General features: G+C 38.3%; 1 pseudogene; it reads right to left on the bottom strand.

Moving 5' to 3' along the window:
• Nucleotides 1-407: 407 nt before the first annotated feature.
• LOC145247659 (U2 spliceosomal RNA) lies at nucleotides 408-544 on the bottom strand (annotated as a pseudogene).
• Nucleotides 545-1,057: the final 513 nt, after the last annotated feature.

Genomic DNA, 1,057 nt, shown 5'->3' on the forward strand with positions numbered 1-1,057 from the left:
ACGATATACTTAAAGAAATAAAGTGTGAGAAAAAGAGAAAGAATGAGAAAAGAAAATAATTGGAATAAAGACATGAAATATGAAAGAGACTAAACAGGAAAAGAAGAAAGTAAAAATTAAAGTAACAAGGACGATAACTCTAGGTAGCGTGCTCTCGTGTAATGAATGAATGCGTGAATGTAGGATTGACATAAAATTCTTAAAGATAAACTAAAATAACCGAAAAATGGGCTGAAATGACTTAAATACATAAACAGTAAATGACTTAGAATGACTTTAATTAACTTAAGGATGAATTGAATGACCTTAAGAATGACTTGAATGCTTAATAATAACTAGTATCCTTCAAAAACAACTTGAATGATGTGGAGAATGACTTGAATGGCTTTAAGACTGACTGGTTGTAAAGTGGGTGATCATTTTACATTAAATAATTATAGAAAAGTGACCCCCCACTTTATATTACAAAGTTACAAACATAAGTACATCATGTAGTAAGACAGATACTACACTTTGATCTTAGCCAAAAGGCCAAGAGAAGTGGGGTATTTATTTGCTCACCCACCGAGCAAATTAGGCACAAGACCGATTTTTAATATGAGGAGTGAAGGGGAAATGGGGATCATCTCCCCGGGGAGTAGGGGAGCTGGATAGTTACAATTGGTATGAAGTATTTATTTGCTCCCCCCATCGAGCAAATTAGGCACAAGGCCGATTTTTAAAGCCAGGAGTGAAGGGGAAATGGGGACCAGCTCCCCGGGAAGTAGGGGAGCTGGATAGTGACAATTGGTATGAAGGGTTGGTATTTATTTGCTCTCCCACCGAGCAAATTAGGCACCAAGGCCGATTTTTAATGTGAGGAGTGAAGGGGAAATGGGGACCAACTCCCCGGGGAGTAGGGGAGCTGGATAGTGAGAATTGGTATGAAGGGTTGCCCCTATATTGACCAAGGTTTAATATGTGGTGTTCCCCCACATATGGTATTTGCTTGCAGTATCTGCCGGAACAGATACTACAATTTTTATCTTGGCCAAAAGGCCAAGAAAAACTTAAAAAG

The sequence above is a fragment of the Euprymna scolopes genome, chromosome 25 (assembly GCF_053919585.1).
Source record: "Euprymna scolopes isolate OS-2025 chromosome 25, ASM5391958v1, whole genome shotgun sequence".
Classification (NCBI taxonomy): domain Eukaryota; kingdom Metazoa; phylum Mollusca; class Cephalopoda; order Sepiida; family Sepiolidae; genus Euprymna; species Euprymna scolopes.